Source organism: Bombus affinis, chromosome 13 (assembly GCF_024516045.1).
Source record: "Bombus affinis isolate iyBomAffi1 chromosome 13, iyBomAffi1.2, whole genome shotgun sequence".
In the NCBI taxonomy this organism is placed as follows: Eukaryota; Metazoa; Arthropoda; class Insecta; order Hymenoptera; family Apidae; genus Bombus; species Bombus affinis.
The window spans coordinates 1659825-1674297 of NC_066356.1; the positions used below are offsets into that span (position 1 = coordinate 1659825).

The window sequence follows — 14473 nt, forward strand, 5'->3', positions numbered from 1 at the left end:
GCTGTTCTACTGCCTTTGGTTTAACTTCGGTTAAACCAAACCGTTTTTGAATCTTTCTTCGACCGATTAACACCTGTACCCATTCTTACTCGGCTGTTTTCTTCCCCGAGATTCAAAAACACTCGGCGGCTGTTTGAAGAATAGCTTTGGGAAACGTGCGACGACGTAATTGAAATCGCAAATACAATTTAAACTGTCTTTAAAGAACTATTCTCTTGGTCAGAAACTTCCATGTATAATCATGGAACTGTAAGTTAATAATTTAATTAGATCGCAAATGTAAATACAATATAATTTGACGTATTTGTGGTTACACTTCGTTTCGACATTTCTAAAACATTACAGCTGATCTTTTCAGGGGAAACTTGAAATTGTTTCAGAGCTTAGACGGTCGACCAATAATTTTCTTTCCGAAGGAAATCCCCTAGCTCACTTCCGTTTATATTTACAATAATATACAATTTTATACTTGGAGATTATAGGAAATTTACGTCCTATATCTACATATCTAATCGAAATCTCATACTCTGTTTCGAAATTACATTACGCGTCACAAAAAGGCGGAAATAATTGCTTTCTGTGGGAAAGAACTATTTGAGGAGCGAATAAATCAAACCCGGTCAAATGAAATTAGCAATATCGCATTGTTCCTATAAAACTAACAATACCATGGAATTTCAGTTCTGGTAACAAATCTATCCACCGACGTTGCAACAAAACAAAATCCCCCACGTATACGACCTAACAATAAATCTCCAGATCACTGCTAATCATAACTTCGATTCACAATGGAATTTCTTACAAAGAAACCAATATAATTTCGAAGAAACCATTAATCACGATTATTAAAGATAGATGTACGACAACTTCCATTACTAACCGAGATTTCTCATCATACGTGTACGGTGCTGTCTCTCGGGCATCTATTTCTTTGACTTCGACACGCGCTGAAACGCTTGAATAATCGTATTCGGTCACAATATCTTACGTGCACAGACAGAACCGAATCGAATCGTCGATTTAACGTTTAACCCTCTCCGGATTTTTCACAGAAATAAAAACACCTATGCTCTGATTAAAACTGTCGGACGAATGGGAAATGTGATTGCGTGTATGACGAACAGAGAATCAGGGGTGTGATCTAGTATTTTGAACATTTTTATTCAATTACACACATATTTCGACTGTTTAAAAAATTGTTCCCTTAATCTCGTAACTAATTAAGATGTAACTTTATCATCTGTCACGATACCGTCTCGTGACTCGAACAAATTTACCGAATCGTTTTACACTAACAAATATAGAACGCTTCTATTACTTTTATGAAAATTGGCGTTTCGTGACGAAACAATGCGAGACAAGTCTCTTTTGTCCTCCGTTGATTTTACGGAATGATAACCATATCCCGGTTATAAACTCTTAAGAGACAGGTTGACGAACGTGAGAGCAGGGGACCGCACGCGTGAAACCACACTCATAGGAATATCATTTTCCTATGTATCAATTTCCCTCGCTAAAATGCGGACTGGCAGATTCGCGTCCTTGAGCAAGGCACACATGACGGAATGGTCTATGGTAGTGGAATTTGGAAGTCCATATATCGAAATAGTAACTGACAGGTGGCGTTGCCCCGTGGTACGCCTTAGCAGGCCCTAAGGGTTTTCCTTCCCCTCTTCTTTTTCCAATTTCCTTGCAAGGTCCTGAATCTCTCGGGAGACGCCAGAAGAAATAAAAGTGCGCCATCTTCTGTCCGTCTTAAAAGTTCGGCCGACCTGCCAGGAAAAGACGAGTTTATGGCTGCGGCCTCTGTACGATCCGCTCGGGAGCCGAGGCAGGGCGAGCAACTCGCCCAGAGTCCGTCTTCTTCGTTGTTTGTCTTTCGTTGTTGCCCTTAAACTAGTTTCTGCTCTTCACTCACGAACTGCGTCGTGAATTATTAGCGGCTCTCTGGGTCCACTTTTTAAAACGACCAGCTCGATTAACTGTTCAACGTTCGCTGCTTGTCCATGGCTCGTGAAAGTATTCCGACATTCGTAGAAACTTTATAGAAGCACACGCCAAGAATCAGTTGGCCAGGAAACGCGATTGCACGCGTGAGGTTGATAGTCCTTTATTCTCAAACGTTCGGCGATCCTCAATCGTCATAGTTTCGTGTTAAAACTGTAATGAGACACGACTCGTGTTGATGAAGTTTGAAACAAATCTGAAAATGTATATAAAAATTATAAGACATTTATTGGGATCATACACCTTGTAAGGATTAGAAAAATAATTGTACAATTAATTATTTTATACTTGCATTCGCAAGATAATAAAGACGATAATAACAGGAAAATTGTGTCAACTACGCAGCTAATTTAGATAAAAGTGGAAAATACACGGAAGTAGGAGGTGCAGTAATCATTAAGCGCAGAAGACAACGAAAGTCCGCGACAAGTAGCATTCTGACTGCAACACGTAATCTGTGTAGACTCACCAGACGGAAATGAACGAACATTTTCAGCCGCAAAGGAAGGAAATTGTATGTTTTGTTTAGAAGAGAAACTCCTAGCATTGCCAGAACTTGCAATTTTCTTTGGATCTTTAGCTTCCTAGCGAGCACACGGTGAATAAAAAGCTACGATATTTCTACAAGAGCTAAATTTTTGCGTTTTGTGCAGGCGAAATTAAGCAAAAACGTACGTGAAATCAAAGAGAAACCCGATAAAATTGGATTACTCCGAAATGAATGCAAAATTCTTGTTTGCGGATTCCTGTAACGCAGGCTGGTAATTTGCATGGAATAATGGAAATAACGAAGGAATAATTTTGCATTCCATCGCCACTTATACCGAATCAATATCACCGCTGACAACGCAACCACCTTTCATTCTGTAAATAAAGTAAAAATCAGAAAACCAACAAAATAGGCATATATTTCTTCTATCCTTGTTATTTAGATTTTCAAGGAAATATGAACGTGTGACCTCAAAAAATATTCTTATTGTGCAATCGATAAAAAAGTGATATCATAACGAATAATACTCACAGTACTCAATAGAATTTATTATCTGTCTTATTGTTAGTATCGACAATTCAGGGATCTATGGACGAACGCGATACGGAAAAATTGGTGAAATCGTAAAGTGGCCTGTGCATATTAAAACTGTCCTGTCTGTAGATGTCTTCAGGAGCGATGAATATTTTATTACATCATAAAATATCCCGTACGTAACAACGTTCAGTCCGGTTCCCTTTATGCTCACGATCGATAAAACTGATTCATTTGTGTCCGGTGTCGTAAATCGGGATCACGTTTCACTTTGTTAAAACGATTTGTTTCCAAACTTCACTCCGCGTTCAGCCTCCAGACAAGTTTATGGTTGTTCAACGAGAGTTCGACTGCTGGTCAGGGCGTAAGGGCGAAACAACGAAAAAAAAAAGGATAGGAAAAAAAACGAGATCCCGCCGACATTTGTCTGCCAATACTTTTTGGACGTATTTATTTTATAGTTAGCGATGCACTTTCTGTTACGAATTTGTGTATTTGAGTTTGACGTTTCCGTTTTACGCGTGGATGCATTATCGGAGCGATGCGTTTTGGTGTTTTCGTTTTATGTTTGGTACTTGCACGCAGCGTGTAAAAAATTTGAACACGCAATTTTTTGTAAATGATATAAGTTCGAAGAACTGGAGCTTGAATTATCCTCTTGAATTCTTGAACATTTCAAGAAATCTACGACGTTCTGAAGTTAAAATTATGCAAGTTGAAAACAAAATGTGAGATTCCTAGGTTTCCTAGATGCGAATAAATAGATTGGAAATTTAGGATTTAACACTTTGACTGCCACGCCGAAATTACATGTTTCAGGATATGGCGCAGGACGCCACGGGAGTATTTTTTATTATTCAAAGCATATAATGGCAAAATAGTAATAAATTGATGATGTTAGACAACATTCTTCTCCAATGGACCGTTTATCTTATTGGTGGTCACGGATGATCACCGTTGCGCCTTGCTAACAGTTGATAGCGACATATTATAACAAGGCTTCTTTTATTTCAACAAACCATTTGCATTCGTTATTTCGTCGTAAGCAAAACGTTCAGAATATATTGTTGAAACGTATAAAAGATATTAGTAAACAGTATTTGCTCATTCTATATATAATAATAAGGTATGTGCACATTTCTAACTTCAATTATATGATTATAAAGCAGCATTTACGATTATTTTCTAAGCTGTGTTTATAATAATATTCGTAGATTACCCCCTCAAAAATATGGATGCAAACACGGTGTTCCGTTAGATGCAAGATTTATTCTGATTTTTTTTAATTGTCTGCTCTTCTAATAAAAATGTTTAATTGTTCAATGGGGAACTTTTTATTTCAAAGTATCTTCTATTTATCGGTTATATTCAAAACTCCTTAATTGTCAATTTTCATACAATTTTTACAATTGTAAGAAGTTCTAGCGCTCCGGTCACTAATGACCACCGTGGTGTCACAAGGAGAAACCGTGGTCGGTCATATATGACCAACATGGCAGTCAAAATGTTAAGCATTAAAAGATCCGAAAACTAGAAAATTCGCGATGTTCGAAATCGGATCTCTGATCGTTAGGAATTTTCAAATTTGCCAGCTAGAAAATTCTGAACTGAAAAATCTGTCACTCAATGACTGCGAATGAAATGAAAGAAAGTAGTAATTAATAAAAAAAGAATCTTCAAATGTCCATTTATTTATTAGATTATAATTGGAAAACTCTAAAAATAGGAAAATTAACGTATCTCTGTAATTCCATTTCTCTAATTTCGGTTATATTTATTTATCAATATTAGGATAGAATCTGAGGAACCAGTTATTTACGATGTGTACACTGGTCTGGCCATCAACGTTCTGTTTACATGTAGCCCTAGCAGCTGAAACGTAATTTCAGAGATACATACATCAGTTCCAACGATATCAACGTGAAAGGGTGAAATCGGTGAAAGAGGAAAGTAGTACTTGAATGAAATAAAAGAGGCAAAGGAGCGATAGAATGGAAGAAGAAAAGAGTACTTCGTTTAACAAAGATTCGCCTGATTCGATAACCGTAAGTCTTCGAGTCTTGTTGCTGATTCATTCATCCGTAGCATATCGTTTTCCTCCTTTGACATCGCGCGAGATTTTCTCTTCGTACGCGTAAGAACGATTCTTCTTTTGTAACGAGAATTGCCTGTCACTGTTTGATTCATTATCTTGCTTTTTTCTGAAGACGCTTAGGAAAAGGTGATTTCAATTCGAAGGTGCTTTTCGAATTGCAAAGAGGTTGGACCAATTACATCAGTTGAAATTTTCCGTTTAAATATTTAATATCGTCGCTGTATCACGCGTTTAAAATGACGATGCTAATTGAAAATTCCGCCGATGACGATTTTACGCTTTTCGAAGCGTAAAAATTGTTCCAAAAGCAATTCACCACCGAATTGCAGCAGTTAACGGTAATAGAGTTGTGGCTGAGTTATTGGTAAGAGAAATTGTATGTAGAAATTCACATAATTTAGTACATATACTAAAATTACAAATAAACAATACGTTTTAAAATGCATTTTCATTGTTGTCATTTGATTGTTGAGGATATTACTTTCAGGACGATCCTCGTAATTATATGGATCGCGATCAAACAGTTTAGCTGTGACTAACGAACGATCTCTGTTTCAAATAATTAGAAGAATCTACTGTAGTTTTGTAATTAAATTTTCTTTGCTAACGAAATAATTTTCTTTGTGTGAAATATTTTTTATAAGATAGATTTTGTATGAGAGAAACTCTAAACCGCTGTAATTCAAATTTGGCATAAATTAAGATTCTTTATATAAATGTTAATCTAAAATTTTGACAACTATTGTTTGATTGTGATTAAAGACGCTAGAGATTTCCCTAAAATTCTCAAGCTTTCGCTTCCAGCATGGTTAAATGTACACTTCCTAGCCACAGGATGTAAATTTAAATTCTGTCTGAATCATGATTCCCGAAGTATGGGGCCATGTAAATCATTTTCCTTGACTATAGTTGTAGAGCAATTAGCATGCAAATACATTTTCATTATTAGTCTATGAGTCGGCAAAGTACTTGAAGATATGCTCCAACTTTTAGGTCCTTTTCCGAATTTGCCTCTACGACTCGATTACCAATCCTCCTCTTCGCTTGCTGGAATTTAAAACAAACATTGTAATCGAAGCTGGACAAAGTGTACGCGATTATCTATTTAATTCGTTGATTTATTAAAAAAGAAAAAAAGAAAAAGAATGCTTGGTCACGGTACTTGTTTCTTCGAAAAGGGTACAACTTCTTTTCTTACGTATATTTTACCACGTAAAGACAACGAAGATACTCTAGGTATCCCGCCATACTATAAAAACAATAGAATATTACTTTGAAGAAATGAATATTTCATAAGATACCAGAAATTATTCAACAAAATGTTTTCATGAGATAACTACTTTCTCCAACATGTGAATGCTTGTGAATGTGAATATTTCAGATACAATACATTGGTCTACCTACATCTATGTACATAGTCGGGTCATGTTCGGGTCTACATAGTCTCCAGCAGTGTCTCTACGTCTACGTATTATATTTTTATCTCGAATTTTGTCGACGTAAGACTTCTTCATTCACCTTATTTAAATGCATACTTTGAAGCAACGAATTAATCTTTCCCCCAATTCCTACAATTTCCACGTGATCGAACAAGTATAATTTTTACGAGCACGATACGCGAATTATCGCATACAACGAGGGTATAGTTTAACTAGGTTCGTTCGCGAAAATAACGTATCTGATCTGCGTGAAAGCAGCCAACAAATCAAACGCCGCATATATCAGCTAGCGTACGTGAAATATTTCAGCGAAATCCTAGCTTTTGCATAGCCAGTGCCGGAGTACATAAATATTTAGCAGCGGTAAAAAAGCTACTCCCATGGCTCCGAAGTAATTCCTCCCTGGTCACTGGCTGAAAGTTGGAAACTTCGTGTCTCCAATGCTTATTCTGCTTTCCCTGACTTCCTCGGAGGAAAGTTGCCACGCCACGAAAAGAACAGATGAACGTGCGTGAAAACGACGAGAAAACATATCTCACTGTTCTGGCAACGCGTTATAGTTATACGTATCCACTAGTCGTGTGTCCAAATCTTTCGTCGCGATCTTACTTATAGTTAGGGGCATCTAAATCTTATAAGGATTTCCCGATTTCTTCGATCGGGCACGTCTTTATTTTTCTTCCAAGAACAGATACAGTCGGGGACAAAAATATTTGGACAGATATTGGAAATAGGAAATGACAAAGTTAAGTTAAATACGGTTTGTTTATGCAAAAATGTAAATATTAATTCCGGTTACTAATTAAATACCGTATGTACCATAAGAGGCATAAATAAAACAGGTATATAACGTTGATATTAGTCCGACCGAGCTTCATTGAGACCTACTTTCACCATCTGCTCACTTATTTTTATTCTTGACTGTACCTTCGTGAAACATCCGCGGGACTATCTTCCAACGAACATCAATAAAATCAAAGCCCACGGACGTCCATTTTCGGATCCGAACAGCAGTGGCCATCGTTTCCATTGTTTTCACCGTTCTTGAAACCACCGCGAAAGTTTCAGGGAACGAAAGGCTCCCCTTTAAGATGTGCTTCGTTCCCTACGACCACGTTTGAGGGATCGCTGGTTAAAGCTACAAAGACTAATACCACGTTCTTACAAGTTCTCTATTCTTTTCAGAAATCCCTCGGTTCGTAATGGATGGAAGTTAAATTACAGATTGACCAACTTGCGACTGACTTCAAATAGTTATTCGAATAAAGCTTTTATTTTATTTGTTATTTGCCTCGTTACTTTCTCTCGAACGACGTTGTTTCAAGAATAATGTATTTGAGAAATAAATTGTTCGAATATCTTACCTTATTATATCTCGTTTGATACGTAGGTATTTGGAAGAGGTTTGTTACAAAACTCACGGTTCAACTACAATTTTGGAAATCAAAATGGAAATAAAATAAATTCATGTACAATTGAAGTTGCTTCAGACACTTTTCGATTGAAATATAAATGAAATATACTATTCATTTTATTACAAGAGAAAAAAGAAAAAAGAAATTGTAAAGTAAATTGTAAGTAAAAAAGTAATTGTATTTCCCAACGAATCTGGTTCACAACGATGTTAAAGTAACCAATTTTTAACGATATGAACTGTATCACATTGACATACAACTACGGTTCACACGTCATGTGTCGCTTTTATGAATTATGCAAGCATCGGCCACCAACTCTCGCTCTCTTCTCATCCACGCGTGTTTCTCCGGCTGTACGCTCGAAAATCCGGACAGAGTCATGAAACGAGAATGACCGGCCGTGTCGTTACCTTTTATGATCGACAGAAAAGCCAACGTTGGGAATATAACTCGTCAGCAAGTAGTAAAAATTTCGCAATCTACCGATACGCAGACATCACAACCGATTCTCTGATATGCTTGACCACTATTTTTTTCAACCCTGCGTTTTTCCTTTTTCTCCTTCAAAGAGAAACTCCGATGATACAAATAGTAGTCACCAGCGATTAGTAGAAAATTGTGCTTTAGACATTGCGCATCGAATTAAGATATCTCGTTTCTGCGAAATATAATCGGCGATAAAAAATAATGGAAATTTGTACAGGTGAAGTTTTGTCAAATGTGGTTTGTTTCCACAAAGCTGTAAATATTAAATTCAATTATTTACTGAATAATCTACGTGCTATAAGGCTATGCAGGATGTGGCTTGTGAAAAAAGGGAAAATATAGGAGAACATTTTTCCTCCGAGGCTTAATCTTCGGGAAACTTAGGTTTGAAAATTTGTGAACTTGGATTTGGCTAATTATCCCATTCCGGATGCGAAAATAAGTAAAAAATGCGAAATAAAATTTTTCCGTTTATGGCTTCATTTTCAAGGAAATTCAGATTCCTTCTTTATTCGGAAAGCGTCTTTTGAAAAAATGTTATTCCACATTTTGGACCTATTTTTACGAATAGAACGATCAGCTACTTGATCAATCTTCACTCGATTTTCTCAAAAACTAAGCCTCGAACGAAACAATTTTACTTTGTATATTTTTCTTATTTTCTTTAGAAGCAATCGCTTCTCATCCGCTTGACATGTTACTCAGAAACACCCTGTATAATAAAAAGAACGTAAATACATTCCGGTATATACAGGTCTTTTTTAATATAACGCTTCACGGAACAACTCTTTAATAATAAACAATGAATCTCTTTTAAGGAAACAATTCAGAATGACTCTTCTGGATCTGGCTTTCGTAACATCTGATCAATATCTGCTTTTCTTATTTTTATCCTCTCGCTTTCCTAGTGACGATCCCAAACCATCTTCAAATTGATAACAGAAATACCCTGAACCATATTCAATTTGGAAACGTTTCGAATCAAATTGAACACTTAAATTGCATCGGTACCTGCCTCCATTACCTGTCCACTTACTTTTATCTCTTACTGTATATGGTTGCGCCAAGCATCTCGCAGATTTTGCGCATTTTGAAACCTATTTCGAACGTTGCCAATATATTCACAATAGTCGAGTCTCATAACAATGACAATGGAATTTCAAAATGTTTCGTATGAATACCTTCTATGGTATATTCATAATATATTCGTAAAAGGTTTCTACAAGCGTTCGATTACTTTGTGCACTACCTCGCTGGTAGTTAGCCTTACGACACAAAATGGAGGTAAAGCCGAAAGTTCACAACGTCGCTATCTTTGAAAAATACCGACTGTCCGAGCGACGAGCTGAGATTAATAATAATAGGCGAGTCGACTTCGTTTGATAAAGAACAAAGGACACTGAGAAAGCTGGAATAGTTTTGATGGGAACGAATGGAACAATGGTACAGGGGACCCTTCAACTTTCCACAGAAGATGATGTAAAATAGTGCGTCATCTTTAAGTCGCGCAACTTTGTAATGTCAACTATCGAGGAAAGAAAAGGGTAAATTCGTCGAGGAAAGAGGGGAAACTAAAATCTACGTTAAATGAATTTACTAAGTTACGTGTTCCCTCGTAATCGGCAAGAATGTTGTTCAATTCTGAGTACGATATAATAGAATTAAAGTGATTTCTGTAATTATTGCAAGCGCTGATCGGACGTTTCATTGAAACAAAAGACAATTTAAACTACATGAGAAATGCAATTAAATTTTCCAAAAACATTGATCTGTGTTGGAAAATTGAACTGCAATTTCGTCGTTGATAATCGAGAAGTCGATACGAATGGGAGAAGAGAAAAAAACAAAAGAACTTGGTAATTAACAAAACGGAATTACCTTAGTTATTATATTTAAACATACAAATTAAAAAAGGTGCATTGCGTCGCTATCTTAGATATAATATACTTACCATCGTCAATTCGCTTAAGGCATCGTTAAGAAAGTATTACAAAGGAATCCCTTCGTTATCACCCGCGAAGACTAAAACTATTTACAAAGAAAGTTTCTGATTAAGAAATGACTGAGCTAACGGCGCAAACATTCGCCGCTGAACGAGCAGGCTATTTGAGAAAAAAAGGAGAAAACGAAGCGATGGGTAGAATTAGCGTTGCCGGCGACCAACGAAATACCTTCGTTTCCTAAGATAAAACGATTATAATTTGGGGCGGCAGTTATGATCGCACAAGTGCCACCGGTATCGCGCGAAACCGTGAAAATCTCAAGCGGAAATTCCGGTCGTCGCCGAAAATTTCGCGAATTCCTGCTGGCTGCCGGGCGAAAAAGGGCAACAGGACGTTCATTTCCGTTAAAAGGCTTCCTTTGCCAAGCCCGCGCTCTTAATGGGTCACGGGATCCTTCCGCTGAAACAGAAGCTTCTGGTGCGAACAGCTTTGCAAATCAACCTGCAATAAAGCGTTTCTCTCTCGCCTGGACTCGAAGACGAGTTTCACCCCTGGCAACCGTAACGAGCCAGAGAGTCCCTGCAAGCCGACCTTCTACCGGCGCATCCGCCGCCCCTTCTCCCTTTCGATTCGCTCGTTTTCTGAATTTCAATATATTCGGCCGAGCCGCGTCCGTTAATTACCGACTTCTCGGTTTAACAAATATTTGGCGACTGTTCGCCGACCGAGCCCGAGAGAAGCCGAAGGAAGTGTCGCACTTTGAAATTTTAATTTAACGCCTCCGCGTTCGAGCAACGACTCCCATTAATTTCGAGAGCTACACGCGGACCAGCCTTCTTCACGCTGTCGTCGTCCGCCCTTTTTGCTCTTCTCATTGTTTCCTTTTCGCGCTGGACCACGATGATAAATCGTGCCACGGCTCCGCAGAATTTTTAAACTGCGAACAGGAATTTCTGTATCGCTCACGGGTCACAGCCCCTTGTAACGATCGCTCCTTTGGAATACAAATCCTCTTGATCGGTATGCTTCGCGTAAATGTAGCGGCTCGCGATAATATTCGAACGCTCCTACGGAAACTTTTTATGTACCGTCGTGCATAAAGATAAGTGGTAAATACTTGAGTAGTTGGGAAGACGTTGTAGTTTTAATTCTCTTGGAATTACGAGAAGCGAGGGAAACATAGGTACGGAAATACTGTTTCGCGTCTTTCTTTCATTGTATGTGCATTGCAAATTGTCTTTACTTGATTGCGAAGTATATCTTTTATTAAAACCTCTTCGTCAATTTAGCGAAAGATTTCGCGAATCGTCGAAACATCGCTGTGAATAGATGCAACGTAACGTCGACGAATTCGATATGGAAAGATTTTAATTTTAAATGCTTGAAAATGGAGGATATTAAAATATTTCTATTTAATAGTTTACAGCAGATTTTACACGTACGAAATAATATCTACGTACAAATATATATTGTCATATAATATTTTAAATATTGTATTATGGTATAATTATATTGTTATAATATCGTAAAAGAAATAATATAAATAAAAATTGGTGGCATTACAGTGCTACAATTTCAAACATTTCTCAAAGCTTTCATACAAATTTCATCCGCAAATACTCTGTACGCTTTAATTATACAACCTATTTACATGAATTTTATATTTTAAATAATGGAATTATATGGAAATTATTACAATATGTTAACGGAACAGAAACGGAAAATATGAAATCCAGAGATGACAATGTCCACGGAGATCGCGAGAATATTATACGCAGCTAATTTACCTGAAATATTTACGAAACATCAAGTTACCGGCGACACTTCATTTCGATGAAAGCAGATAATTTACAGTGAAATTTCAATTACGATAAAACATTGGATAACGTTAAAATATCGCGGTTTTAATTTACGCTGTTGCCGACCAGTTTAATCACTCTTTCGTACTGCGAGTTCCCTCGGTTCGACGAAAAATTACTTGATTTATCTGTTTAAACTTTCCACTCGAAAATTCCCACAACTAGTCCCCGTACGAACGAGAGTTCGTGGTTATTCCATCGCGCGCTACATTTCCAAATTTATCCTTTTTTTTTTCGGTGCAAATTGCCAAAGTTTCGGTAATAATGTCATATATTTTAATATCACAATACCGGGACAGCGCATTGTTTCGAATGACATTAATATTATGTTCGTTGGACCTCTTCGGCCTTGTTTCAACGAACAAAGGCTATTCTTATCGAATAGAATAGAAGAAAAATTGCCAACTTTGCGAACAATAAGCTCTTTACCCCTTTTATCGAATACTTTTCAACTCGATAATCGTGTCAAATTACGTACTGGATATTTGAAACTTTCTTCCGGATATGAATAATATAACTTGGATAATTTTAAGAAACATTTGATCGAATTTATTATAACAGGCCCGGTAGACACCCTGTTAACTTTATAATTATCCCGAGATATTAACTTTCAGTTTAAATTTTCGTTCAATGAAGTCTGTAGTTAGCGATTTCCGCTGATCTGACTCCCTTGGATCTAATTTATAATATTTTATGAAAATGGAATAATACGTGGAAGGCATTGTATTCCTTTCAACAAACTTTCCCATATTATGAATAGGAAAATACAGGGCAGCATTGAAAAAATATTTTCAAGTAAAAATACCGTTTATAATTGATGTACATTTTTATACGTATCTTCTTGGTACAATCAAATAACAGCTTATTCTATAAATGATCCAGTATAAATCAGTAAGGAGTGATTGTACGTGAAAAAATAAGTCGAAAATATGAAATAAATGTTTCTCATATAAAATTTCCTTTCCGAGAAAATCAAGTTTGAAAATTTGTGGAGAATATTCAAATTTAGTTAGATATCGACTTAGGTAACAGTAAAATAATCAACAGGAGGTTATTCTACATACGAAAATAAGTAAAAAATGTAAAATAAAATTTTTCCATTTAAGGCTTCATTTCCAAGAAAATGAAGTTTTCACACGTTTAGTTTAGAACTAATCTGGTGCACACGCATGATACATTTTCAAATTTATTTTTCTCAAAGGCAAAGCGCCTTATAGGAAAACGTTATTCTACATTTCTTTTACTTATTTTTACATGCAGTTTAACCTTATTGTCGATTATTTACTACTGTTCGTAATTAGCCAACTCTAAGCATACTCGTCAAATTTTCAAACTCATATCCAATTTTGAAACGTATGGAAAAACATTATCCTAAATATATTTTCGGCTTACTTTTTCACGTAGGATCACCATACATCGAAAGAAGTTAACGTGACTTTCATATCTCTCGAATTACTAAACTTATAGAAAAATTATTTGCACCTCCCAATGTCTCCCTGTTCCTATTATCAAACAACTTTTGCAAGAGCAATTTTTTCATAATTTCAATCCCTCATAAAATATTCCACGATATCGTTAACGTTAATATTCCGAACGTCTTCCATCGAGTGATTAACATTGTGCCAATTAAAAATAATCCTAGCTTTCTGCAATGGTGAACGGCAGTGTATTTATCGAAAGCTCCAGGGAGTGGAAGCAATTCAAACGGAAACGGATCGATTCGTATTGGCACATTAAATTGGCAGATCAATGGAGGCCATACTTACTTGTTTGCTTTTCAATTTCCATGATAATAGGACTGAACTGCCACGAGCAATTCCTTTCCATTGGTTTACATACACTTCCTCTTCGGTGCGACAAGGGTCAAGTGTTCTGCGCTCGTTAACTATGTAACATGTTATTCGAGATTTCATTAATTCCTTGAGTGGTTAAAAGAACCAAAAGGAGCATCGTTAAACACACTACACGTTTCGTATTCGTTGAGGAATACGTGTTTCCAGGATCCACTAACTTCAACCAGAAGAAATTTGCACATCGTCGAGTCAGATGGATTAAATATTTTAAAAGAAATGTTTCAAGAACGTAACTGTTAATGTTGAATAAGTTGGAAACGACTCCCTAAGCTATCGTTCACGAGTACCTGAATTCTGCTCAATTTACAGTAACGCTATTTGAATTTTGTTAATGTGTACAATTTAACGATCA

General features: G+C 36.6%; 1 protein-coding gene across 1 annotated transcript in view; it reads left to right on the forward strand.

Moving 5' to 3' along the window:
• LOC126923449 (zwei Ig domain protein zig-8-like) overlaps positions 1-14473 on the forward strand; it is a 418101-nt gene that overhangs the window by 47317 nt on the left and 356311 nt on the right. The window lies entirely within an intron of this gene.